A 27,893-nucleotide genomic window follows, 5' to 3' on the forward strand; every position below is an offset into this window, starting at 1 on the left:
ATCTGATTGCCATCAAAACCAACGGTAAACGTAAATCCCAGCTGGAACCTGCTTCTGCCACGAATTTCTTTAAAATATCCACAACAGACCTATTGCTCCGTTCAACTCCACCTGAAGAGGCTGCCCGATATGCGATATGTAGTTTCCTTTTCACACCCAGTATTTGCCATACCTTACTCATTAGGGTACTTGTGAAATGACTTCCTCTGTCTGACTCAATTCTTTGTGGCAACTCAAACCTTGAGAACACATGGTTCACCAGCAATGTGGCTGCTGTTTGCGCACTACAATCTGGTGCAGGAATACATTCAATCCACTTCGACATCAAACATATCACACTTAAAATGTAACGGTGTCCTCTGCTCGACCTTTTTAAAGGGCCTACATAGTCTATTTGCAAATCTGACCATGGGAGAGTTAGGCCTCTTTTCATCAATGGTGCTCTATGCATTGGTGAAGCAGGTTTAAATTGGGCGCATACTAGACATCCTCTAGTATATAATTCCACATCTTGGGACATATGTGGCCAGTAAGCATAATCTTTCAGTATTTCCAATGTTTTTTGTGAACCTCTGTGGCCTGCAGTTATTGCATCATGTGCATGTTGTAGCATTAGCCCTCTGAATGAAAGGGGTACCACCCACTGTATCTGTCCTGTTATGGACTCTCTAATCATGAGTCCATCTTGTAATCTAATTATTTTTTTTATTCTTTAAAAGTACCCTCAACTCTTCTTTTCTCATACAATCATTTTCTGTTAAAGGGTTTTGTTCAGGATCTATCAAATGATTATAATAGATTCCCAAAATTCGATCATTCTTTTGTGCCTCAATCAAATCTTGGTCTGGGGTGTCATGGCCCCATTGCACCACTGGTTGATCTACCTCCTTTGGTGCTTTAGAACGTGTTACTGCATCAATCTGTATTTCACCCAGTAAATCATCAATAGATAGCAATTCTCCCATCACAGCCCCAATTTTAGCCAGGTGGTCTGCCTTATCATTTCCCTCCTTATCCTCTCCTGGTGTTTTTAAATGCCCACAAATTTTTCTCCAGTATATTGTTAGATCATTCTCTGACACCAATTTGTCTATGGCTTGTGTCATTTTTCCATGTTTAAGTGGCTTTTTGTTGTATGTAATCATTCCTCTTGCTTTCCAGCCAGGTAAATACGCCACAAAACTATTCCGTGCATAGTCAGAATCAGTCACCAGGACAATTTCACTGAACTTTCTATCAACTGCAGTAGTAATTGCTTTATAAATGGCTGCCAATTCCGCCACTTGACTGCTCCTAGCTCCAATCCTCATCCCCATACTGGGGACTCCTTCACATTTCAACCAGACATTTCCTATTCCTGACACTAATTGTTTATTACTCTCATTTTCAATGTGAAAAGCACAACCATCCACATATACAGTTGGCAAATCCTTGCATTTTTTTTCATCAAATGCTTTGTGTGGTGATTGTTCAAATTCTTGCCACTTAGGTTCCACTTCCATTTCATTTGATATTTGTTCAGCTGCGCAGTCATGTAAGTCAGCTAACCCTTGAGCAATTGGGCTCTTTTTATTTTGTCCATATCTCACTTCTATAGGAAAACCTTGTAATGCCAGCGTCCATGAAGTGATTCTGGACTGCGCTAGATTACCTGACCTAATTCTTTTACTCTCTAAAAACTGCAAAGGTTGATGATTTGTTTCAATAATCACCTTTTCTCCCTGAACAATGGGGCGGAAATGTTGTAGCACCCACACAGTGGTTAATAGGGCCTTTTCACATTCATTAAATTTCATTTCAACTTGGGAAAATGCCTTACTTGCATAGGCAATTGTTTTGTGATTCAAATCATGTTTTTGTGATAACACTGCTGACATGCAATGTTCAGAAAAACCTATTTCTATAAAGGAATCCCTACCTTTTATGGGATATGCTAAACATGGTGCCTTTACCAGACATTCCTTCAGTTTAGCCACTGCCTCAGACTGCTCTTTTTCCCATTTCCAGGGAGTATTCAGTTTAAGCAGTTTAGTCAATGGTTGAGTGATTTCAGCATAATTTTCAATGAATTTTCTGTTATACCCTGTCATTCCTACAAACTTTTTACTCCTTTCACATTCTTAGGATCTTTTAATCTTTGTATGGCCTCTATCTTCTTCTTTTGTGGATTTAGCCCATGTTCAGTCACTTCATGGCCTAGAAAGTTCACTTTTTTCTTGCACCATTGTGCTTTTTGCAAAGATACTTTGGCGCCTGCTTTCTGCAATTGGCCAAGCACATGTCTTATTTCATCAAAATGGCTTTTCAGGCCTTCATTTTTTATCAAGACATCATCCACGTAAACTATGGTTCCTCTTTCCGCTGCATCAGGCATGGCCTTTCTCAAAAATATGCCAAATTCACTCCCACTATTGATGTACCCGAACGGCGTTCTAAGCCAGGCGTATTGAGTCCTGTCAAATGTAAAGGAAAATAAATTCTGTATCTCCTCTGCCAATGGCACGCACCAATATCCAGATGTGAGATCTAATGCGGTAAACACTTTTGAACCATGTACCTGAGCTAGGCCCTGATCAATGAATGGCAATGGCTATCTGGACACTGGTACTCTTTTATTTAACTCCCTCAAGTCTGCACATAGCCGCCATTGACCATTTGGCTTTAACACACCTAAAATAGGTGTATTGGATGTGCTATGAATGGGCCTGATGATTCCCCGCGATTCCAAATTTTTTATAATCTCTGCCAATGATTCTAAACATGCCAGCGGTAGTCTATACTGGCGTACAAACACTGGACTTCTGCTACACCCTTCTGGTAGTGTGGCCACATGTAAATCAGTTAAACCACAATCATAAGCATCTTTTGCAAATACATCCTTAAACTCCATAAATATCTCCCTCAGATTGTTTCTATCCTCATCGCTGTCACACGCATCCGCTAAGGAGATCTGCTCTTCTACCATTTTGGAAAATTCTGGAAAATCTTCTGGTAAGGGAATCTCGGCGCTTTCCTCTAACTGTGTGTCTGTGTCTTTTTGTAAAGCTGCCACTTTAAATATTTTGGCATATCAGCTTCCACTTCAATGGGCTGATTTTCTGTTTCATTTTCATTTAAATTAAATATTATGCAATCCTCTTGATGGCAGCACACTGTCTCATTTGAATCATAAGGATACAGAGAATGAATTTTAAATATTCCTTTGGGCTGAGAGTCCAGGTGTTCTGGCAACTCACCCTTGGCATCTACACACTTTTCAGGGATATTTCCAATCACCATGTTATTTAAATCTGCCGTATAATGTGATTTTTGTATGGCCATTCCTAATGGGGAGTTTTCCTCTAAATGAATATCCTGCCAACCTTTATTATTTACCATAATTTTTACAGATCCTTTACCAATATCTACCAATGGAATGTATTCATAATCCAGGCCTTGCTGTTTTATGGATTCATTCAGGCATACAAATGCATCAGAGTCTTTCATCTGCTGTCCATTTTTGCATTTCAGTGTTATTGCAAACTGTTTTGTAAATGCAGGAATAATAGTATCTTTCCTCATTTGTAATTCGATTGCATAAGGAACCAGTTGTGCACAATGATAAGCCCTTCTTTTGTCTTCAAATTCAGGTGCCGGGCCACCTAGGCGTGACCATATTTTTTGATTAAGGAAATCTAACACCATACACATTCTGTGCATGATGTCATTGCCCATGTAAAAGTCATTTTGTGCTCCACTCACTATCCATACATTATGGTAAATTGTTTTCTGCCCAATGCTAATTTTAAGCATGCATCTGCCTGCAATTCGGTTTTCAAAGTCTGGACTGTCCAACCCAGAAACATATTGGTTTTTAATCCTACATTTTGGGATTTCCTCCCTCTCCATTATTTTTTGCAACAATTTCTCATTAATGAAGCTCCTCTCCTGTTCAAGCGCTAAAGTGGCTTTTATTGTTTTAAAACAGTCATTTATACCAACATGAACCCATGGTTGCTCATCTTCCATGTGTATTTCAGCAAGAGCGGTAATGTGTTTTTCTGAATCTGTTTTAGGAGCAATATTCTGTTTGATTGTTTTCTCTTTTAAATAAAAACGTAATGTGTGCTCATCTATGGCAGTCTGCCAATTTTTCCTTGGGTCCAAGTAGATTTGTACAGGAGTCCTTCATTGTCGCTCTGCATTTTGTCTTGACACATTAATATAACAGTGACACTAGGTATGCAACTATTCTGGAGATATACCTCCACAGCATCATTTGTTTTGGCAACGGTGTGACATTCATTTATGTTGCTGTTTTGTGATTTTAGTTTCTTAGGCCTCATTGGTGTTTTTGTTAAGTACCACAGCACTCCATTCCCCCCATCTATGAGAGGAGACAATCTTTTCAGGCAATCTGTCCCCATCAGAAATGGAATTTCACAAATAGATGTGATCAATACCTCTTGTTTCATTCTGTGCTTTCCTATTTTTATGTCAACCTCAGTTACACCTATGATGGGCACCTCCTCCCCATTAAAGTTATGCACTGGACCTTGATTTCCCTTCACTGTGATCTGACTCTGTGGGGGTCTCCCTTCATTGATACTCTTTACCAGCTCCTTGGACATAATTGTGGCCTGTGCGCCAGTGTCAATCATAGCAAATGTGTGGCATTTTTCTTCTACAGTGATGGGTGCGTAATATCCGTCCTCAACTTCCTCTAATACACATAAGAAGTGTGAATTCTTACTGATTTCAGGGCTCACCTTTCTCGGGCCTTTTTCACTTTTGGCTAAGCACATTGGTAACTGGAAAGACATTTTCCCCTCCTTTTTACCCATTTCTGCGCGAGAGACTTTATTCATTTCTCCATGATCATAGGTTTTTTGGAGTGTGGCCACTGTTCGCCCATCCATCTGGGTAACATCAGAGACCACATTACAACCTTCCAACTGAACATGTGTAACAACATCATTCAGCAATTTGTCATTGTTTAATTCTGTGCATTTGTGATCATTTAGTGTGATACCAGCCCTTTCAGCCTCTTCAAAAATATGTGGCTCAAAGAATTCTTCAGGTGATTCACCCGTACCCTCCTTTTGAGTGTTTCCTTTTTCTACCTGTGTTTGGTCATTGTTTTGCTTGCCCAGGGAAGGAGCTATAGCATCCCCACTTACTCCCTGTTCACTGGTATTCCTCATGCAGGAGTCATTTTTCTTAAATCTGTCTCTTTGTTCTTTTGGAATTCCAGGTGTTTCTTTTTTATTTGCACAAATCTTCAATGTTTGATTTAGTTCTAGGTTAAACCGTACCTCTTTTTTAGAAGTATTTGCATTTTCTGTTACATGTTCATTTATTGGTGCTTTCACTTTTAAATCATTAGGCATCTCAGAGTCATTATGCAAAATTACATCAGGGCAATCTGTCTTTTTGGCACTGCAGGTGTCATAAGTACTTAGTCACTTCTCAGAAGCCCCCCGGTCATTGCTAGGGCCATCAGCCCCCTCTTTAGATGGTTGTTTTTGTGCTGAATAGAGCTTTCCTATTTGCTCAGCTAGCATTTTCACTTGGGCCTCAAGGCACTGGAACCTTTCCATCTCTCTAGAATCCTCTTTCTGTGGCCTAGGTCGATATTGGTTGTTTTCCCCCTGATTGGATCTATTCTGATACCTCTCCGGTGATTGATGTCTGTTGTGATGGTTTCTGAACTCTTGATTCATTTGTGGAGGGGAGCGGGGTGCACCCATCCTTTGATTATAGTCCCCTGGTGGGGAATCATTGTACTGACGTGGATTATAGTTCATGTTTTGCCTCATGTCCTGTCTCTCAGATTGTGGGTACTGGCCCCTATGTTGATTTCCATTATCAGTAAATCGATCCACATATCGGGGTATATCCTGATTACCATATATCATGGTGTTGGGATCAAATCTGCTCTGTGTCCCCAATGACTGGTAGGGACCATCATTTCTTTGATCTTGATTTTGTCTCTGGTTATTGTTCATACCTGACATATCAGGCCGATTTCCTACCCGGGGTCTGTCCCCTAAATACCTAGGGCTGATGTAGCTCTCCCTATTACTAGGATCATGTGATTGGAACATTGGTACAGGAAAGGGCGATCTTTGTTGATTACCCCTTTGTTCAGGTGTCACATTATTTTTACCTTGGCTTTGAGCAGACTCAAGGGACATTTTGGCTGACCTGATTTCCATTACTATGGCTGAGGGTTCTTTAGATTTAGGTCTAGTATCTTTCATTTTATCACTTTCTCTACCCTGACAATAGAGTACCTCATATAGTTTTGTGCTTTGATGTACAATCCATTCAAGGGACTTGTCACGGTCAAATTGACGGACCAATTGGGATATGATGTCTTTCTGTAGCCCATAGAAGTATGCAGTTTTAAACTCATTGGAATTTGGGTCAAGCGATACATCAAAGCGAGAAAATGCTCTTTTTAAGTCTTGTAAAAATTGGCGAGGGGATGTATTAGGCCCAGCAGTGATTGTGTAAGCGACTTTCTTTGCCTCCTGCAATGACTGAAAAGGAGACAAATGACGCCTAATTTCTTTTTCAAACTCCACCCATGTCATATTCTGCTGTTCATTTCATCTCCTTATGATGCTGGCCATCAGGGCATAGGTATCTGGAGTGCTTTAAAAATGTCATGAACCGCTTCTAAGTGATCCTCAATGCAGCATTCACCTCCCTTTTTAAATGGTTTGATCAGGGCTTTAATGGATTTCATTATTTTTATGGGGCTACTTGATGCAATGCATGGAATTGCACTACTTTGTGATTCAATCCTGTTTTCAGGTGTATGAGATTGGTGGCTGCCCCCAATGGGAGTATCAAATCCCCCAAGGGCGCTGCAACCAAGTTCAGTCACCGGCCCAGTCACTGGAGCACTAGCTCTTTGGGCAGAACTAGAATTCACCTCCACTCCATTGAATGTGGTACCCTGCCGCCTCTCCTGGGACCTGGGAATGCACATTTGCTGTTCTAAGTCCTTACACTTTTTAAGGAGTCTGTTTGCTTCATTTTGCAAATAGTTGTTTTCATCACTCATCTTATTAATCACCTCCTGCATGTTGCACATTTGCATTTGGCATTCATTGAACTCTTTATTTCTCTTGTCTCTTTCTTTTTTTTCATAAAATACTTTTTATTGTTTTATAGGTACAAACAAAACACAACCAAAATACATAATTCACCCTTAGTCATTATGGTTAAACACACATGTATACATTTCTTCCCGGCATCTGGCCTGTCTTTGCGTACATTATGCAGTTATCATGAGTTCGTTTCGATCACTTATCTAAGTTCATTGCTTAGCATTCAGTGTTTTATGGCTTCTTTATCAGCCTTCAGTTGTCCTGCCATCTTTGCCATATCTTGGTCGCTTTTTCTGGGCATCCCCTCGCAGTATACGCTCTTATTTCCATTGGCACACATCCATCTACATCCGTTATCCATTTTTCGTACCTGGGTGGTGTGGGTGAGCCCCATAATTGAGCAATGTTCCTTTTGGCAAGACTTGTGGTTGTTGCGAACATGAGTTTTTCAAATCTTGATAGTTCTATCTCCGCATCTATCCCCAGTATTAGGAGTTTGGGATCCATTGGAATTTTGCGGCCAAGTACTGTTGATAGTCTATTGCAGCATCGTTGCCAAAAGTCTTGTATCTGCGAACATTCCCATAAAGTGTGAAAGAAGGTTCCTCTCTGGTGATGGCATCTTAGACAGTTGGGGTCCGTCGCCCTCCCCCATTGGTACAGGTCTTCCCTGGGGTAGTATATCCTATGTAGAATTTTTAGCTGAATCAGCCTAATTCTGGCTGAGATTGCTGATTCTCGGGGGTACATAAGAGCCACTGTCCAGTCTTCTGGTTGTATTTGACCCACGTCTCTTTCCCATTTCTCTTTGACCCTTGTGAGCTCCTTTGTGGCAAACGAATTGATGGCGTTATACATTGTCGATGTTACTTTGTGTTCGATTCGATCCATCACAATGTTTCTCTCAATCGGGGTGCATTCTGGCACATTTGGGATGTCTATTTCGCTCGCCGTGAGTGCATGTCTCATCTGCAGGTAGTGGAAGTGTTCTGTGATGGGGAGATCAAATTCATCTCTCAGGACTTGAAAGGTCTTAATTTCTCCAACCCGTATCATGTGTTCCAGTGTCTCTATCCCCGTCTCCTCCCAGGTTACCCACTTGGGAATTTCTTTAAGTTCTGGAAGATTTTTATTATGCCACAGGGGTTGTTTTAATGTGACTTTCCCTTCCCATCCTAGGTGTTTATATGTGTCTGTCCATATCTGTGTTCTTTGAGCAGCCATTGTAGGTGTGACTTGTCTTGTTGTCTTTTGATAGAGGCTTTCTAGCGGGGTGATCCCATGGTTCGCCTGGGTGTCTACTCTATTATGTGGTAGCATTGGATCGACATGTAGTATGTCATTCACCACTGACATTTGGGCTGCCCAGTAATACGTTTGCAGGTGTGGGAGACCGATTCCCCCTTCCCATATCGAGCGGTGTAGTGTTTTTAGCGCAATTCGGGGATGCCCTCCTCCCCATAGCAGTGTCCTAAGTGGTTCCTCTATTTTGCGAAATTCTATTTTAGGTATGTATAGTGGTGCGTTCTGCAAGACGTATAGGAATCGGGGGAGGGCCAACATCTTGAATAGGGCAGCTCTCCTTAGCAGGGTGAGCGGAAGGTTCATCCAGTGTCTTACGTCATTTACAAACCTATCCCTCACTGGATGCAGATTTTTCTCTATGTATTGTGTTAGGTCTGTGGTGATTTGTATCCCTAGGTATTGGAACTGCTCTTTCGCCGTCTTAAATAGGCAAGTATCTAAGGTTGCTGCATCCAATCCCTTAATCGGAAACAGCAGGGATTTGTCATAGTTTACTTTTAACCCACTGAAGTTTCCATAAGTGTTTAGTATATTCATAACGATGGGACAGGAGGCCACTGGGTCACTTAGGTAGATGAGGAGGTCATCTGCATATAAGGATACCTTGTCCTCCCAGTTTTGTGCCCAGTGGAACCCCTTCCAATTTGGGGAGTCCCTTAGCATTATTGCTAGTGGTTCTATTGCGAGTGCAAATAACATCGCAGAGAGGGGACATCCCTGTCTAGTACCCTTCCCAAGTGCTATGGTGCGTGAGGACCAGCCATTGACTCTAATTTCTGCCTTTGGTGCATTGTATAAGAGTTTAACCCAGTTTGTGAAGTGCTCTCCAAATCCCATTCTGTCCATAATGAGCCATAGGGCCTCCCAGTGGATCGAATCAAAGGCCTTCTCAAAATCGATAGTGAGCAAGGCAAGTGGGTCCTGTAGGGTGGGGGATTTTTCAATGGCAGCGTGGAGTCTATGAATGTTCATCCGTGTGGATCTTTGTGGCATAAAGCCGCATTGGTCCGGATGGACCAAGGAAGTTATTACTTTCTGCAATCTGTTGGCCAGTATTTTTGCCAGAATTTTAGCTTCAGTGTTAATTAGAGAGATTGGTCGGTACGAGCTGCATGCATCTGGGGGTTTGCCCTTCTTATGTATCACTACTATGTTAGCTTTCCTTAGGTCCGGTGGTAGTATGCCTTTCTCTTTCGCCTGTAGGAACATTTTGAGCATGTGTGGTGCCACTTCTTCTGTGCCGATTTTTTTCCATGTTTCCACTGGTAGGCCGTTAAGCCCCGGGGTTTTCCCATTTTGGAGTTGGGAGATGGCAGTCGTTAATTCCTCCTCCGTTATTTCAGCCTCAAGATTCATCTTCTGGGTTTCGTTTAATGCTGGGATGGTCATTGTGTCCAACATGTTGGGGTCTAGTGGGTTCGTCGGTGGGGCATATAGCTTTTCATAGTAGGTTGCAAAGGCCTCTGCGATGCCCGCGTCTGTTGAGGCCCATTCAGTGTCCGTGATTCTTATTCGATGTACCTGTGGGTGGCTCTCCTCTCTCTTTTCTAACCATGCTAGCATTTTGCTGGCTTTGTCTCCTGTTTCATATATTTTTGCACGCATAGTTCTGTGTGCTTGTTTCGCGCATGTTAGCGCAACATTGTGTAGATTCTTTTGTGCCCCTTGTAGGGCTAAGTTGTCTTCCTCCGCACCGGAGCTTATAAAGTTCTCCTCTGCTCGCTTCACCTCCACTTCTGCTTTTGTTACTTCTCGTTGGTGTGCTTTTTTGTGTGCTGTAGTCCAGCTCAGAATTTCACCTCTTAGGGTCGCCTTGTATACTTCCCATACTATTCCACAATCATCCACGGAATCTTGGTTTAATTCAAAGTACATTTTAGTTGCTTCTTGAATTTTCTCTGTAAGTTCCGGGAATCCTAGATAGAATGCATTCAGTCGCCATTTCGGTGGAGGACGGGGTCTTTCTGTCTCGAGCATCATCGTGAGTGGGGAGTGATCCGATATTCCTCGAGGCTGCAGAGTTGCCTTAGTTACTTTATGCACATTCTCTCCAGGGAGGAGAAAGTAGTCTATCCTGGACATCGATCCGTGTGCACCCGAGTGGAAAGAAGAGTCTCTCTCTTCTGGATGAAGGTCCCTCCATGCGTCTTTCAGGCCCAGTGCTGATGCAAAGTTCGCCAGCTTGGTCGGCAGTGTCGGATTTCTTCCCCTTTGATGTGTGCGGTCCTTAACAGTGCTCATCACTTCATTGAAGTCTCCGCCCACCACCAGTATATCCGCTGGATTGTTTGTTATTATGGGTGTGATTTCCTCCATTAGAGGGGCCATTAGTGCTGGGGGTGAGTAGATTGCCATTGTCGCTATGGTTTGGTTCCATAGTGTGCCTTGCACGAACACAAATCTGCCCCCCGGGTCTTGAATTATTTTTGTTACATATATCAGAGTCCTTTTATGTATCAGGATTAACACTCCTCTCGAGCCCATGGAGAAACCCGCGTGGACTGCTGTTTTATATTTCGTTCTCTTGAAGAATTGGCAGTTCGTGCCCGCCAGGTGTGTTTCAGTCAGCATCACTATATCCGGATCGTGTCGGTTTATATATTGTGTAACTAGTCTTCTCTTTATACTGTTTCCCAGACCATTCACATTCCATGTCATAAAGGCGAGTTTTTTCTCCCTATGTGCGTCTGTAGCCATTATTCACTGAGTTTCTTGGTGTATGCAGATGATTGACATTTGTGATCTTCATATATTTCATGTACGGAGTGGCCTTGATAGGCCAGGCGTCATTTGAATACCTGTGTGACTCTCGATTCCCCCTCCCCATACTCCTTCCCCAACTGAAGCATCTGTCGCCCATTAAACAGAACATTTAACGTATCTAACTATTTTTCTAGTGCTTAGGTCTCTGTAGCTCAAGAGTACCTCCGTATGCACTTCCTGCTGTGGGGGTTCGTGCCGTGTTGGTCTTCGGGCCGCCAGCTTTATTGCCAGGTGCTGCTTGTGTTGGGCAGATTACGTTTCATGCTTGTCATGTGTTTTGCCATTTTACATCTTCTGCTGCAGTTATTCATCACCTCTTTGGGGCATCGCTTCCTGTTCTTGGTAGTCTGGTCTATCCGGTGGTTCATTCCTGCGTGGCCTGTTCCTTCTCGTTTCTTGTCTTCTGTGTGGGTTCCATTCCCCCTTCAGATTCTTTTCGGTCCAGGTCCATGCCTCTTTGGGATCAGTAAAATGTATTGTGGTGCCATTATGATATATCTTCAATTGTGCAGGGAACAGGAGGCCATATTTTACATTTAGTGTCTGAAGTCGCCTTTTGAGGGGGTCAAAGGATTGTCTCATCTTTTGCACTTCCCTAGTGAAATCTGGAAAGAAGCCGATCCTGGAGCCATTGTATGTTATCTCTCTCTTTTTCCTGGCCATCTGCAGCACCGCGTCTCGATCTCTGTAGTTAAGGATCTTCGCTACAACAGTTCTCGGCTGCTTACCAGGGATCGGGTCGCCTGTTGGGACTCGATGTGCCCTTTCTATTGAGAATAATGTCGAGAGGGTCTTGGGCGCAAACAGATCGACAAGCCATTTTTCCAGGAAGAGTTCCATGCTCTCTCCTTCAGTTTTTTCGGGCAGTCCAAGAATGCGGATGTTATTTCTTCTTGACCTGCCCTCTCCCTCCTCCACCCCGTTCTCCAGTATTTTAATTCGTTCTAGCGCTCTGTTCATTTGTTGGCCCATGCCTCTCAGCTCATCTTCCGCAACCGATATGCGGGTTTCGGCCTCTCCAGTGCGGGATGATAGTTTCTGAAGGTCATGCCGCAGCAGGGAAACTTCTGTTGAAATGCCATCCATTTTAACTTCCATGGATGCCCGTGAGTTGGCAATGGCGGTCATCACATCCCTTAGGGAGAGGGTTTCTTCCGGGTTCTGCCTATCTTCCGGGCCATTTGGTTCTGTTGGTAGCGGCAGGGTGGGAGTTGTGAATTGCTCCATAGTGCTCTGGTTACCCACTTTTTTTTGTCGTTAGTTTATCCTTGCCCATTGTGGCAACTGTTTGCCTGTTTATTGTTGCGTGGGATGTAATCTTTAGCGTGCCTTCCCTGTCTTATGAAGTTGTGCTTACAATGCTGATATTATATGCAGGAGATTGTTAACTCTGATGGGTGGTGCACTATGTGACTACCTGTATGCTGTGTATTGAGGCCGCGGCACCAGCGGGTGTCTTCAGTTGTTGTGCTGGTTATGGATTCCCAGCTCCCTTCTTCCCCTGTGTTGTGATCACATGTGTAGCTTGGAACTGTCGGTCACACTGAGCGTGGGGCCTACTCCCTTCCCGTTAGGCCAGTTCCTCAGTCTATTTAGCTTCCCTCGTCTCGGTCTTTGGATTCCGCCTCTCTCAGGGCGCCGTTTGCATTCAATGAGTATATTGGTTGCCTTCTATTTCAGGATTTCTGCTCCCTTTGCCGTTCTGGCAGTCTATTTTGTGTTTAGGTCGCTCTAAATGCAGAATCTCAAATGCAGGGCTATGCCTCCACCGCCCCCTCTCCTTACCGGTGTGGCCTACGGGTTTCTTGCGGGCGCTCAGCGGTTGATCTTCCAGGAGTCAGTGGCGCTGTGTCGCGGCTCACCCGCTTTCAGGGCTGTAGCTTCTTGGGTTCTCTCCGCTCCTGGTCTCCTGTTCTAGCCGGTCGGGGCCCGTATGTTCAGGAAGGCAGACGGTGGGGGCCGGGTTCCAGATCTCTCTCTCGCCTGGTCTGCGATCTGTCCTCAGTGACCAGCTCGGGCACTCCACTTTCCCCTCACCTCGCCAGTCACCGCCGCTGTGAATTGTTGTGTTTTAACGAGAGCTCGATGACAAGTGGAGTGCTTGCGAATGTCCGTTATCGACCAGAGCAGATGGCCCGCGTCCGGTGTACCTCCAGGGGTCGCCTCAATCTTCCGGAGTCTCTTCTCAAACGCGTCGCGAGGAGCCAGGCGTGCCCCGGTTCTCTGGTCGGGCACTGGTGCTTGTTCCCGCCTAGCAATGGCGGAGCGCGAGGCAGAGGATCCACCCCGTCACACGTTGCCCCCTTCTGCAGGAGCAGCGCAAGGCGCAGTAGGAAGGACAGCGCCACACCTCTCATGCCACCACAGCGTCTGCTTCCCCGCGGCGCCGTCCGTCCCCAGAGGCGACGGATTGGGCGGCAGCCTCTCCTTCTCAGTGCCCGGCGGCCATCTTGGATATGCTTTGGCGCCGGTTCCCTTATCTTCTTTAGCGATTTTCTCTGCTTCTAACCGCCGATTCACCTCCAGAGTCGCGCAGGTTATGGCAGTAGCTGTGTTCTTCGATTCAATTCGAGTGTACACTGGTATCTTTTCAATTTTCTCCAGGATTTTGCAGGATTCTGCTGGCGGCCCGGGAGCTCGCAGAGATCACGTCTCCATGCTGAGCCCGTTGGCCACGCCCCCCTCTTGTCTCTTTCTTGAGTCATTTTAATCATTTCTTGTTCTGCACTCTGGAGATCACATTCTTTTTCACAATGTTCTTTTTGTAAAATCTGCATTTCTGAAACAACCTCATCTTTATCCTTTCTAATGTGGTCCACTAAGGCTTTTAAGTGTACCAATTCTTGCTCACTATCCTCAAATTGTTTCTTGCTTTTGGATAACTGAGCATTAAAGTCTCTGCATTTTAATTGCATGTCTTTTTGGCATACATCCAATTCTGCTCTTAACATTTCCTGATTTTTACTTGCCCCATCTAATTCAGTCTTTAACCTGTTAATTAGCTGGGTATCATTTTCCTGCATTCGCAGGGACCTATTCAAAATAAACCATATTTTGCCGCATAGCCGTATTAAACAGTCTTTCTCTGCACTTTTATCGGCTGCATTCAATAATCTTGTAAGGCAGACCTGAATTATGCTGCCTTCTGCAAAAATATTGTCTAGTTTTTCTTTCTGCACCTCACCCTGAATGCGGTCATGCCATTCTAAGGTACTGTTCGACGACCACGTCCCATGTGCAAACAACTTTGCCTCTAAATATTGCACTAGGTCTGAAAATGTGGTTTCCCTTTGTGACATTCTGAAATTCGTTTTTAGTAACACACTGCTATTATGAAATGGCTTCCCTTTAATGTACCGATGGCAGTGTGAGACACACTTGCCATGCCCAGTAGGTGCTCTGTGATCACTTTCCCGGCCTGCAACGCACCATAAATATGTTGGGTATTTTGTGTAGATTTGGGGCCTGGCGGTATTTTCTTACCGCCAAAAATAATTTAGCAACAATCACTCCTTGTATTCAGATTGGGTTATGTATAATAACAATACAGTGGATATGCATTATTTCAGTACACAGACATGCGTGGTTGGTATTTTGGTGAGCATAATTCCCTTGTTTTATTTGTGGCCCCAATATCCAGAACCCCTTATTTTTGTTTAGATTTTTCGTGTAATCACCATAGAGACCTCAGGCTTGCATTTCAGGAACACCACATTTTCACTTTTAGTGTGCCACCATGGGAAATTTCTCGCTGTCTTATCTACGGCAGCGAGCTATCATGTGGTATTTTTCACTAACTTATATATAAGTTAGTGAAAAATGTATTTGCATTTTATATGTAAAAATCGTTTTTGACTGAATAACCTGCCCTTACTTATATGTCCATGTTACACTGGCAACACATAGCTTGAAACAACTGCATCATAGCAATGCACCAAACCCATGCAGTGGCGCTGCATAAAAATGCTCAATAACACATGTCTTGCTGTACCACATTATATCAATGCACCAAAACCATGCAGTGGCGCTGCACTTAAAAAAAAATCATGCTATACATTGATCCTGTGCAGTGGTGCTGTACTCTGTGCTCCCAAAACACGCTAAACAATCCTACACGCCCCACTCCCCATGCCTTACGGATCACGCACATGAGGACGACACTACACACCAGAAGTCTCAAAATTCACTCTGGGAGGAGAGTGTTGTTGCTTAGTTGAATGGCTACCTACCACTGTGCTGTGCCTAAGCTCCTCCATCTCACAGCCCAGGTCTGATTCTAGACTCCCACATCCTTGCCTGTTCCTCAGCTACTCGTCCCATCTGCGGGTTGATCCTGCCCCCAACTATACATATATCAGTCTGTCCATTTTCTATGCAATTTTCCATAATGGTTTATGTTTCCCCTTTGCTCCCATCATTTCCTACAGTAAGCACGCAGCAACGAGATTCATACGGGTATTCTTTATCCTATGTGCTCTGCTGTTTATCAAAACAACTTCTTCCTTCACTGAAGGTTTGCCACTGTACAGACTGTCATTGAACACACTGATATTGCACAAACCACTGTACAGACGTCTATTGCACTGACCATCATTGCAACAATCCCCCCATAGAGACTTTCACAGTACAGGGTGCTAGTGCACAGACTTTCATTGCACCAAGTGGTACTATACAGACAGCAAACTGTCAATGTAAAGTCTTATACTGCACATACTTTCAGTGCACCGTCCTCCACTGTACAGACTGCTATTGCCCAGTGTTTCCTTGCACTGAAGGTGTATTTCTGTTGAGGCACAGTCACTTTACCTACTGGTTTGGCATAAAATGTTACTCCGCACACTGTCAATGTGTACGCTGTAACAGAACAGACTGCTGCAGTACAGCCTGTAGCTGCACAAGCATTGCTTTGACGCCTGGGAATCAGGAACCATATGGGATGAGGATAATCATGCACTCCCCAACCCCAACACACAGTGCTTTCACTTCCTCTGAAGCTGGCACTTTAGGGAATCGAGTAACGCCTGGTCCGCAGGCTCCCCTTGCACTGTTGCAGAAAGGAAATCTAGATCCTAAGAGGAAAGAAGGGAGACACCGGAATTAGGAAGGGAAACCCACCAGTCAACCACCCATCCACCATACAAGGTCTCCACTATCATACAGTTAAGATCCAATAAGCTCTGGGAGTCCAGCCATGGGGCAGGGTTAGGGTGTGACAAATGGAGATAGAACCACACAAGAGGAGAGACTAGTCAGCCTTTATTCCCACTTCAGAAATGGAAGTCATCCTTCGAAGGGGGTTCCAACAGTCATTCCCTAAAGCAGCTGCCTGAAGAGACAGTGACACGTCGGAGTTCTCAGTTCTCTTTCTTCAGAGAGAGATGCAATGGCAGGGCCAGGGTGTGGCAGGCTGGGCGGTGGACTTTCCAGGGAAGGGATGAGCCAATCTCAAGAGTAGCTCCTAGGTTCTGGCCCCAGACTGGGCAAGGGATTGTGCTTTCCTTATACCAGGCCAAGGACAGATGCCACAGAACCCAGCCACAGTATCACACATTTATCACGCCTACTAAAATACTAAATGCAAAAAATGCTGATTTTTTTTCTTCTGGTTTCACCATAATCATATGTTGGGCTGGGTCAGAATAGTTAATTATGTAAGGGGAGTATGAGGGTGGCTTCCGTGGTCTCCCCCGCATATAATTGCGCAAATAAAAATAAAAAATCAGCATTTTTTGCATTGAGCCTTTTTTTTCTCAGTGATCACACTTATCCCCAGCCACCCCAACACCAGCTGGATTGGAAGGGGTCACTGCAACACCTGTAAGTAAAATTGTCAAAACAGGAGAAGGGCTACGCCCTGAGTCCTTATCATCTCTATTCCAGTGTGACACAGACACCAAGGTGGATTTTTCCGGCATCCGAACAGGAACCCTTTTTTATCTACGAACACATAAAATAACTCCATAAACATTTCTATGTCCCATTTTAAACACAATCCTCTTCTCTATTGCCTTGGCGTGAGATCCCTTCCAGGAATCTGCCCTGTCAGCCCACTGTCCCTTAGAGGTGTAAAGGATAGACCCATAGGCTGGAGCTGATAAAACAGACCCCTAAACTCTACATTGCAACGGCCAGTGGATGGCCCCATTGGTTGGTTCCACCCCCTAGGCAGCCTCAGGCTGACCGCCACTTCCCTTATCTCGCCCATTTATCTATCTTCAAACCATACCTACCCAATTCTATATATGTTCCTCGTACCCAATTACTAACTGTGACGAATCAACTTCCAGGGTACAAGTGGTCCAGGGGTAAATATAGGTTTATAAATCATCAATCAGCCCCACACCTCTAAGACAGCAGAAGGGATCCAAACAGATTGGAACAAGCAAATTATAAACCTCCTTGTCCAATTTCGGTAACGTGGACGGGACAGCAGGCTTATCTCTGAAAAGTCGTGTATCGTTCGTTAGTTGCAACACAGCAAAAATACAATTAATACCAATGATAAAAGGGACTGTCCAGTCAAGGTTGTATCTAAAATACCAACTTTATTTATATCAGAGCATACAGTTATAGCAACACTACAAAATACAAACCACCCTGTAAAGGAATGCAGAGGACAGTTTCAAAGAAGGAAACGGGATGCACTCTGGATATTGACAAGAGGGTAGTCGATATGTTTAATAAACACAACAGTTTTTTAAGGTTTCTTGGCTTTAGCACAATGGGTCTTAAATGTCTCTTGAAGCCTTCTGGGAAGGACCAGAGGGACAGAACCACAATGTACCTTGTGCTGTAGGTGCTCTTAGTGCTCTTCAGTGTGCTTTGCAGGTTCTGTGACAGAGTTCAGAATGGGGGTCAGCTGTGGGTATCAGGAGGCAAGACAGTTCGGCGAGCAAAGTTGGACGAACCTCTGCAGCTGCCCTACATGGCAGCTTGGGGACAGGAATCATTACCTCAGTGCTGATCGGCAGTTCTGAAGCACTGGTCGAGATGTTTAGGATGTCTTTAAGCAACAGCGGCTGGACAACACTCAGCGTTGCCATCAATTGCAGATCAAGGAACTTGACTGGCTTGAAAATGTCCTTTAAGGCAGACGTCGGTAGTTGCTCATCGAGGCACTTCTCCCAGCTTCTTCAATGGGCTTGTGTCGTCCTTGAAGGCAGACAGCCCAAAGCTGAGGAGTGTGTTGCAGGCAGCTTGTGTCCTTGGTTGTAGGTTCAGAGACGGTCTGGCACTTCCTATCCTGGAAGCTTGCTGCAGAGTCTAGCAGGGCACGCTGTGTGCTGGCTGGTTACCAGTTCTGCAGCGGGTGGAGGGTCCTCTGGGTTCTTTATCTCCCTCTGTTCCCTACGAGATGTTTACAGGAGGGATTTTGCTTCCCACTTTGGAAATCCTGGCCTCACTGGAGGAAGATGTAAGGCAGACTGTACCTGCAGCCAGGCTCCAAGGTGGAGTTCTTCTTTGGTACTTCAAGTTATGTCTTCAGATGATCTGCCAAAAGAGGGGCTCAGCCCTCTTTTAAATCCAAGTGGGCCACAGTGATTGGTGTAGGCTAAGCTTAACTTAATTAACCAATCCTGGGGTCTCTACCAAGAGGTCATAACCAGAGTGCTATGCAACAGGAAAGGTAAAGGGATGAAAACGTGGGATACTAAGTCCCACCCATCTTTCTGTTTGTTGTTGATCAAAGAGGCTCTCAGGTTAATGGATCTCTCTGTGGTTCCTGATTAAAGCGGCAGGTCTCCCTTGAAGCTGTGGCCAGACCAGACTCTCTGGCTCCTGAAAACATGAATGGGGTACCCCACCCGGGGTGGCCTACTGTAAACACACAGTCCCAGACATGTCAGCTCACTGTGATTGAAACTGAATGCGGGGGCTGGCTTCAGGGTGACACAGTTACATATGAAAGGTTGTTGGGTTTCCTGTCTCCTTTGTTAACCTCTGCAGCCAGGCCCCACGCAAGCCTGTTTAAAGTACCCTCTTATTGCTATGTTCATCACTGCCACCAGTTACAAGGCCCAAAGAAAGAGCAGGGCAGATCCATGGAGCCTTTTTTAGTTAATCAGGCTGGCCATGGCAGGGGAAAGCCTAGCCCTCCCCCTTCCTGGAGATGACATAATGTACTCCTGGCTGTCACATTCCAACAAAATAGGACAGGGCAGAGTGTGCCTGTAGGCTGCATCCACCCAGAGTACATGAGTGTTTACATTTGTCATGGTTTGAGCATAGGAAAATGTTTGTGGTTTAGCCCCACACATTTTCCTGAGGTTGGTCTACTATCATTCCATTTAATTAAACATTTCAAACAGCGCAGCGACCGCACAGCCACAATGCAGATGGTTGAATTCCTCACACTAACATGAACATTATTATCTATATTTATGCATACCTATGTTCATAACTACCATATAAACAACATGTCTACACACTTATATAAACATACATACAAAGACATTTCAAACCTTAACTAACAACAATTATGATTATAACACAAGGTGGTGGAGGCTACAATTGCCCCCCCCCCTTCTCAGTACCTTTGGTGCTATCGCTGATGATTGGAGGTCTGATCCCTGCAGGAAAATGTCCTCATCTACTACAACGTACCGCCTCTCACTGCCATGCCACGCTACATCCAGGATATTCTGTATGGCAGCCCTATGCCCTGGGGGGCCGTAGTCATCACCACCATTGACCTGCAGCCTTAGGTTTCTTCAGGTGGTCCCATCTGCCCATGGGCTACTTCGAGCACCACTGCAGCATCTGTGGCACTGAGATCTTTGCAGCCAGCCCCCGTTCCCAGAGACAGCTGTCTGCATCACCACTGTGCCGGCTGCTCATTGTATCATCTGGCGTGTCCCGTTGCTGTGGGGACGTCGCCTTCATTCACCACTTTGCCTGTGGCACTTCAGGAGTCTTGCAGGTTTCTGCCCCATCTCTTCAATGCACAGGTGTGACGCAGGGGGCAGGCCGCACACTCCCTAGGGTTCTGGCTGGTGTGCTGGAGCACCCCACTTCACTCAGGCCACCAGGATGTAGGTGGCCCGGAATCTTGGCTTCACCACCTCGCCCAACATGGTGGATGGGCTTTAGGTGCCTCCTCCGCCTCCTCTTTATCTCCTGGGCCACACTTGGCATATGCAACCCAGGAGGACTTATCTACTGGGCTTGCCCCGCCTGGACCTGGGGGAAAGACTGGGTCACCCATTTCAGGCTAACCCACAGACGACCAGGCCTGGGAGCCACTTTCTTCACATGGACCTCCCTGCACACTCACACACGCAGTCTGGTTCTTTAATGGTCGTGTCCCCGGGTGGGTTGACAGCACACATTGCCCCATGAGTGCCTGTGCTGCGATTCACTAAAGCCAAGAAATTGCTGTATATAAAGCATACACTTAACAATGTTTTGCTACATCCAGTATACATTGTGGCTGTACCCAGAACCAACTTTCATTATGTATTGAACATCACATAACACACTGTTACTGGACTCCATGTACAGAATGTCAATGTAGCCAGCACAAACTGTCTCCTAGCACTGTCATTATACTCCAGACAGACTGTTCCCATTAAGCCTTTATCTACAAGATGCTCTATATACACCAGTGCTTTTTCAACCGGGTAGACACTATAAACCTTGACTGCCATTACAATTACAGATTGTTCCTTTTCATTCCACGTTCCACCCACTTCCAAATGTTGTAATAATAGGTGTAGTTAGTACCAACCTAATGGTACTTGACCTCAGCAGGTTGCACATAAATCTCAGCAATGCTTAACACACGTAGACATTTTAGAGCCGAATAATGTTCCTATACAGACTGATTGCTCTATTTAAAGGTTATGTATTTTTCTTATAAACAGCAACAGGTGATCTTTTTAGAGTCCCGTCCTGTAACACTATCTATGCTATCCCAACCCTGCGCGGTTCCTGTTCTCTCAGTGTGTGTCAAAGGCATAGAGGCCAAACAGTCATACAGGCAGCGTGAGGCCCGCTCTTTGCTCTTCCTACTCCACATCGTTAAACTTCCAGTTTGCTCTGATGATGGTGGAAACAGTTCATGTGACAGAAACATGTAAAAGGAGAAGAGCCGAAGAAATTCTGCTCCATGTATAATTTACTCACATTTCATTTGGTGGTCCTTAAAACTAGTCATGGCTATAGCCTCAACAAAAACAAATGCCAGGTCAGCAACTTCAAGCTCCTAAAGTAAACACCCAGGAAGGGTTAGAGTGTGGGAGGCAGGGACCAAAACAACTAACTTCTGGGGGTGAAATAGTAGAGGGAGGGGCTACCCCCAAAGACTTTGTGTGGGTGGGGCAAATTTACTAGTAATGTCTTTGGGAACTAGTGTCAAATGAGCAACCAATGGGACATTTCCCAAAAACATTATGGGCCTCATTAGGACCCTGGCGGAGAGGGTGTTACGCCAGCGTAGTGCATGGCGTACCTCTCCGCCATACTACGAGTTCCCGTAGCGCCATGGCGGCCTTTTCCGCCTGGTTTTACCAGGCGGAGAAAACCATGGCGCTACGGGACCTCGTTGTTAATTACGCCACCGTATTTTACGGTGGCGTAATTAACTCCTTCCCCACTCCCATTATACCCTATGGGGCAAAAATGGGAATGGGGAAGGGCAGAATGGGGATTGGGGATTTACCGCTCCGCCGAGGTCGGAATGGGGCGGTAAATCCGCCAACCCCCATGGCGCTATCGGCGGCTTTCCGCCATGCTTCGCGGTGCATTTAGCACCGCGAAGTCCGCCTGGGTCGTAATGAGGCCCTATATGTTTTAAATACAAAATGCACATTTTGATGTTAACTGCCAGAATGCTATTGCTGTGGTGGTGTGTGGTTCAATGTGTCAGTTGGTAGTTCATGATGCATTGTACCGTTATCTCTTGCAAGACTGTGTGTCTCTGTTATCAGTGGGGAGTCAAAAGGGAGGTCCCAGGAAACAGATAAGATACGTTGGCCACTGATATTTTGTCATGGCATAACGTCACCTGACATAGCATCAACTAGCATACCAGCAAATCTCGTCACACAACCTCAGCAGCAAAACAACATAGGTTACACACTGCAATCTATACCAATTAAAAACAAACACCACACTAACCCACCACAGGTAAATCAACAAAACTCGCCACACCCCTTAAGCGCAACTATAACAGACACCGAGACAGCCACACAAACGATTCACATTAGCAATCTGGAGCACAAAGTAACCACTGCTCTAAACAAGTCACAAAGTAGCTCAAATCTACACACTATGGAGGAGCATTTTTGTACAGATCTGCACAAATCAACATTGCCACAAAGCATCCGTGCCCTACCCTGTGTTAATCCACTAGCCAAACCTTTACAGATCCTGAAGCGCCAAGAAACTGAAAAGGGAATAAGGTGTGTTATACAAGACACAATAACATTGCATAACCGGGCATAGCAAAGTGCTTCACACATTCTCATTTGTAGTAGTACGTTGAAAAGCTTGGACAACTTCAGAGACTGGCAATAAGAGGGCAGGAAATTAATGTCAGTCTACTACACTATACTCTTTGGTGCAGTGATTGACTGGTGAGACTATATTTCTGCCAGTCAAATCCAGTGATATGGGAACTGAGGAATGGTCACAGCAACAAAAAATGCTATTCTTGGCGACGGCCTCAGGTGCCACTAACGGGGCAGCACACGTAGACTACATTTTGTCCTTAAAATCATTAAATCTGCCCCACTGTATGGTAGTTATTTTTAATAGTGTTAGTCTGAACTTAATCAATTCTATGGGCTCTATTTTATGCAATTAAGTTACAACGAGATTAAACACTTTGTTCAATCAGTCAACCTGAGATGTTTAACCCCCTGTGCACATTGGGAATTCGAACAAATACATTCTGAGCTCTACTTGCTACAAATATTTAGGTTTTGACTTTCAAGGACTAAAGTAATACTGTCTTAGAGAGTTTAGTTGAAAAATACACAAATCCCATATTAATGCAGCCTGACAATATTGAAATACTTATAGGAATATGATGAACTAAAATAACATAATTTTGCCATTATGTTCCACATCCTGAATGGAAAAGAACAAGTCCAAGAATGCAAAATAAATGATAGCCTAAATATCTTACTGTACAGCACTGTTCTTTCACAGGGGGTCATTTTACCTAAAAATGTAAATTGCATAAGAGTTTCCCTTAATGCACTATTAGTCCTCTGCACTATGAAGTGCAAGAAATGTGTAAATGCAGGCGCAATCGCCTTTAAGCCTTAGTTTGGTCACTTTGCAGTGCAAACTGAGTAAATACCATTTGCTATTTATGCATGGCATGTAGTGTTTGCAATGGATTCCTTTAGAATCCGCCTGCATTCAGCTGGTGTCAAAAGAAGTCAGATTTCGTAAGAATGCAAATCTTTTTGCAGGTGCCCAGGGGGTATACCTGAGAGGGGTTGTCTAGTTATCTTAAAATGCACAATTCACCCTTCTTAGAGGCTGCTCCTTGAGGTCGAGGATTTGCTGAGGTGAACCCAGCCTCAGATATAAGTACCCTAACCTAAAAATGAATGCAATGATACCACTGTTATATGGGCGCCTGTGTTAATTGGTACTTAAAAACTCTACGGATTATCTGCATTTGTTTCTTTTTTGTACATACACACTCTTATTTATCAATAATATAAATTGAATTACAATGATGCAACTGTGTAAACATATATATTCAAGGAAAAAACTTTAGTTGTAGGGACGTTAAGGTGAGAACTTAAAGCAACAAAACCCCTGAAATTCAGCTAAAGCCACCTTAACTTTGCACCCCCTGTTGCGCAGCCTCTCACCACAATGATGGCATCACAGATGATATCACTGGTGACGTGAACATTTTTTCTATAGCGACGGGTACAGAACTTCAGATGCCCTTGTCTATCTGTAATCATCTTATGTATGGAATACAGATAACCGCATCTATCTTTAAAATTAAAGCCGCAAATATCAGAAAAACTGCAAAAAAATGGCTTTCTTGCCACACAGACCTTCTCCAAGTGCTCTCCTCATCTGTGCCAGCTACCCCCAGGCCCCAGATGGCCTCCTCAGCCCCCTGCCTCTGGTTACTGTAAGGAACTCATGGTAGCAACAGTAAAAACAGACACAAGTGATCACAGTTCAAGGGTTTTTATTGAACTGGATGCAGGTTGGAAAAACGCCTAATTTAAACCTAAATTTAAGATGGGAGCAAGCGTCGACCATAAAATGAAAATAAGCCAGTCCTAGTGGCGTTGTGTCAAATAAAAGGGGCCTCTACTAGGAAACCTATTGCCAAACCTTACAACTACAACAAAAACTGTGTGTGATCGTTTTCATGAAAAGAAAGAAGTGTTTGCAAATAATATGTCAGGATGTGGTATCCTGGATCATCTTTCCCCATCTTTTGTGCACAGGGTAAAGTGGGATCCTAGAGCACATCACAGTCTCGAGCTTCCCCAGCATGAGGCGACAGTTCCACTTGCAGCTATCAGGGCTGTCAATGGCCAAGTTTAAATTCTCTTTAAAGTCTCTTGTCTTTGCGGGCCGGACTTATCCAAATAACAAAAAAAAACTTCTCTTCAACTTACTTAGGGTGAGGATTCTTCACCCCTGGGTCCCCTCTTTTGGGCACTGACCCCTCACATATCATATTCCACAATTTACATAATAGTTCCTTTTCTCAGTGAACTTTGAGTGATAGCCCCACCCATGGATCTCCCTCGTTCGGGCTTGGGCCCGTCTTGACAGTTAGCCTCCCTCCACCGGGTTCACTATGGCTTTCAACAGAATCTTTATCAGTATGGCTTTTCAGGGTGATGGTTTTTCACCCCTGGGTCCCCCTCTTCTGGGCACAGACCCTTCTCAAATCTCTGCTTCCCTCCACTGGGTTCTCTCTGGCTTTTCCTTCATCCACAAATCTTAATGTCTTTTTAAACAGTTCCAGTGGACATCCCTCAGCCGGGTTCACTCTTGTCAACACACTGTTTCTTGGGACTTTGGACTTGCCCCCTTCTTGTCGGCATCCCTCGTCCGGATTCACTCTTGCCAACTTCACATTCACATTTAGTTTCAATGTTCACAGGATTCACTTCCATTGCTTTCGTTATAGTTCTTAGGTCAAAGGCTTTCGACTGTACTGGGATTTTGCTTGACCTCCTGTATAACCACTTTGACCTATCTTGGAGGCTCTCTTATGGCCTTCTGGTATCTGCAGTTTCACTCAGATGGAGATAGACCAGAGTTTCTCAGACAGCATCCACGTGGTGCCGACCCCCCTCTGTAGCTGGTCTCCCCTTTGCAATATCACAATTATGTTTCTTACTTTGTACCTTTGCAATTTTCATTCACCACAGCCCGGTTCTTATCGGCTCTTCCCTCGACTCACCAGCTGTGATGAACCACCTGGCTTTCTTCTTTACTGGAGTCAAGGCCGGTACCACGGAAGCAGGAGTTTCCCTCACTCCGGCTTATCAGCGTCAACACGCTCTGTGTACCGATGACATCTGCTGCAGCACACTTGGGCTATTGTCCTCGCTCTTACTATTCTTTCAGCGGAGGGTTCGCACGGTTTTGTCGAAAAGCGCAAGGTTGTGTCTCTCCTCGTCAGCTTCTCGATATTTGCTGCCTTTCACCTCCTCTTGAACTGCCAGGTCTGGATAGCTGTCTCGTCGTGTGGTCTGCCTTTCTCATACTGTGCTCTCTTGCTCCTCCTTTTATCCCTGTGGGGAAGGGGAGTCAGGTGTGTGGGATTCTTGTCAATTTCCTGACTTTAGCCTGATGACCCTTATATTGGGACATGTCAGGTAAACGGCTCTGGTGTTCGTCCGTTGTGCGAATGTGTTCGTGTTAGGAAAGGGGGGGGGCGGTGTTTTCGAATGTCCTACGCGGTAGGATAGGGAAGAGTTATTGAAGGAAGGGTCATACTGCATCTCACCCGTCAGTGTCCCACTCCCACTCCTGAGAATCCCCCATCCAGGTGATCCTTCCTCACTGGTCCAGCCCCAGGAACTGGATCCAATAGCGATGGCCGTGTCTTGGCCACCTGAATGACAGATCCCCCGGGGATTTAATCAGGGAGACACCCTCAGGTTTCTCACATTACCGAAAAGCTTCTAGTTACAAACTCGCCCCTTAGTTCCCCTCCAATTCCCATATTTCTCTTGGTGCCCTCTAGCCACCCCCCCACCGCTAGCCTGATGGCATTTGCATGCTTTTTGACCCGCAAATGGCTTTTTTACTACGTTTCATTTTCTGACATTCGCAGCTAAAGCTGCAGCTATTTCTCAGATCGAGAGAAAAACAAGATGACAGCTGTTTCATTTCTAAAAACACAGAGTTTGGCAATTTACCCGAGATATAGCAATCTATTTTGAAAACTACTGCACGGAATGCCCCCAAACCACAAAAAGGCCTCCAGTAAACGCTTTGTGCCCAAGTTGTTTTGGACCTGGTCCAAATCCATCCAGCGGTTTTGGCTGTGCGGTCTGGCAAAAATGTTCCTTTTTTGTCTATGGGAAAATGAATGGGAAGTAGGCTTTGTTTTATTTCTTTTTTTCTTAATAAAATTTTTATTTTTTAATAAACCTTTACCAAACTTTTCATTTGGAGAGGTTGGAGTTTGGGGGGGGGCGGCTGTCCCTAAATGACTTCAGAATTTTGGCCGAATCCGTCGCACAAATCAAAAGATATTAGCAATCGGATTTTTCGAGATTACTATGGGATTCCGACTCACCTTAACTATAGGGCGGTGACCACCGACCTATATTTTTATTGTTTATTTCTCATTCTGATATATTTCTATCAGTGTTCCACAGTTATTTACACTCTACATTACAACAGGATGCATTTTCATTTTAAATCTTATGTTCTTGACGACACCTGTTTCGATCCGTTAGGATCTTCTTCATGGCTTTTGGTTTTGCAAAAATCGAGCCGAAAGGGGACAAAACAAGTGAGGAGAGAACTGAAAAGCCTACAGAGAAGAAAGTAATAGAGAAACACTTTAAACAACTTAAGAAAAATGAAGATACAGATCAAATCTAGTTTATAGAAATAGAAGCTGAACGTAAATAATCATGAGAGAAATTGACCAGGAAGTCCAATAAAAAGTGGAATGGAAGCTTACTCTGAAGACAAAACTCAGTATTAGCCATGAAGCAGATCCTAATGGTTCGAAACACGTGTCGGCAAGAACATAAGCATATTAGCACCCAAAGATAGGACCCCGTCCATCTTATACTGCTGTGAATACTTAGGCTATTGTATAATGTTGTGAATATTCTGTAATTTATATCATGTAATGGAACGAATGTAATGTTTTTGAATTTTACTAATTGCTAAGCTGTCTTTTAACCACGCCGTGACACCTGAGGGTTTGGGCGTGTAACAAATAAAAAAAAAAAAAATAAAAAATAAAAAAAAAAATATCAAAAATTCGAATTAAACTCTTACAAAAATGTAAATATGTGTAGACAGTTGCATCATTGCAATTCAATTTATATTATTGATAAATAAGAGTGTGTATCTATGTAAAGATTCCATAAGAATCCAAAGCATTTGCGCTAGCATGAAAATGTCATGCTGACATAAATGCTTGTGCCTCTGCCATGCAAATTAATGAAAATATGGTGCAGCATAAAAACCATGTACATATATTTTACACATTTTTATGCTACGTCACAATAAACATCATCCCCACTCTAAAAT

The sequence above is a fragment of the Ambystoma mexicanum genome, chromosome 8 (assembly GCF_040938575.1).
Source record: "Ambystoma mexicanum isolate Mex_15411 chromosome 8, UKY_AmexF1_1, whole genome shotgun sequence".
NCBI classification, from domain to species: domain Eukaryota; kingdom Metazoa; phylum Chordata; class Amphibia; order Caudata; family Ambystomatidae; genus Ambystoma; species Ambystoma mexicanum.